Consider the following 2,054-nt stretch of genomic DNA (forward strand, 5'->3'; position numbering starts at 1 on the left):
TATATTCTCTATATATATATCCATTTTCCTATGAATGATTCTAATTTCTAATTCTTTATGGCTGAGTAGTATTCCATTTTATAGAAAAACCACATCTTCCTAATCCAAGGGTTAAAGGTGTAAGGGAAGAGGGTAGGGTAGGGGAAAGGTAATAAGGGAAAAAATATGAGAAAATGAAAAAATGGAAATAAAGTATTTGTAAATGGGGGTGGTGACGAGAGGGCAGGGACAAGAGGAAAAAATGAGAACCAAGACCTGTCATGTAAAGGCACAAGTAGGGGAAATAATAAGGGAAAAAATATGAGAAAATGAAAAAATGGAAATAAAGTATTTGTAAATGGGGGTGGTGACGAGAGGGCAGGGACAAGAGGAAAAAATGAGAACCAAGACCTGTCATGTAAAGGCACAAGATCCCAATGATAATGTAACTGTACTGTATACCTAAAATGTACCAAGAAACTCAAAGCAAGAAAAAAACATAATGTGAGCAGATGATAATAAAGTGGGAGAGCATAGCAAGGCCTGTTTATTCAAAATTTTCTTGGTGCCCATGAGCACCCTTTCCTTTCCTGTACGTATAGGTGCAGAACACCTGTCACATGAAGATTTTCTATGGAGGTGGAAAGAAGATCAGAGAGTAACATTCCCGCATATTATAGCTTGCTTCTAGGATGAAGGATGAGGGAATAAAGTGGACTTCCTACTTCAGCTGTCTTCTTAATTTTCAAGGTGCCATATTTTGGCGCAATATTTCCTGCTTCCCGTGAGCATTAGCTTCCTACCTTACAACAATTGGGAAATATTCCTGCGCTGCCTTGTGCTGAAGTTGTACCTAGTTGTGGTTCTAATTAACTTCACATGCAACATAGAATGTGAAAGTGCTAGGTGTATTTCCTTGATAAACCCCTGCCTCCACATGGTCCAGTGATGGCAAAGCTATGGCACACGTGCCTCAGAGGGCTGTTTGTATCACTGAACGTTCTAAAACATCTGCCTTCACTGACATAGCCAGCAGCACAATGGTCTGAATGACATTTGTCCCCATGCACTGATGTGTTAAAAGGCTGGTACCCACTGTGGCAGTTTAGAGGTGACACAACTTTTAAGAAGAGATGGGGCTTAGTGGAAAGTCATGATGTCACGGGGACTTCCCCTTCTTGAACAAAGTAATGTTAATTTTTTAGTGTGCATTCACTCTCACAGGGGTAATAATTTCTCTTGAAAGTTGGCTATTGTAAAGTAAGGCCATATGACATCCAGTGGAGTTTTCAAAATTTCACTCTTCAGTTATCTAAGTACCTAGTAGAGCAAACCTTGCCAGTAGAGTAATCCTTGCTGAATCCACTTGCTTAAGAACAGTTATAAACCAAGTCCACAGTGTGATAAAAACCCATGTTAACTTGGAAAAGTAGCTGATGGTAACATAAGAATGGGCTCTGAAATCTAAAAAACCTGTCTTTAACTTCCTACCTTAACAAGAGTGTTAAGTGCAGCCCCCTCTACCTCTGTTATTTTCAAATCCTTCCATTGTGAAGGAGTAACTGGATTTCTCATAGATTTTGTAGGAATTATGAGGTGCAATTAAAAGATATAGTGAATGCTTTAATTAAAAAAGAATTTCTTATAGTTAAAGTCACATTGCCATTAACCCCCTCTCACTTGAACACACTTTTCCCTTTGTTGTCTCTTTCTGAAGGAGTTCTGAAAGCCCACTGTCATGGCTTTTTTTCCAATTAATTTTATTGATGCATTATAGATATACGATATAATGACCTCCATCATTGGAAATTTGTACCTTTACATAATATTTCTTGGTTCTTATTTTTCCCCATTTCCTGCCCTCCCTTTAACCCCTCTACCACTCCTTATATACAAATACTTTGTTTCCAATTTTTTCTTTTCTCATGTTAATTCCACTGCCTTCTATCCTTTCTTCAATTCCTCCTGCTTCTCCTTCCCTTTGGGCCTTTTCTGCCTATTTCACGTTATCTATTATACCTTTCGGTCCTTATTTACACTTTCAGTGTAAATAAACTATTTGGTATTTATATATA

The sequence above is a fragment of the Fukomys damarensis genome, unplaced genomic scaffold (assembly GCF_012274545.1).
Source record: "Fukomys damarensis isolate Sample0158 unplaced genomic scaffold, DMR_v1.0_HiC HiC_scaffold_30, whole genome shotgun sequence".
Classification (NCBI taxonomy): domain Eukaryota; kingdom Metazoa; phylum Chordata; class Mammalia; order Rodentia; family Bathyergidae; genus Fukomys; species Fukomys damarensis.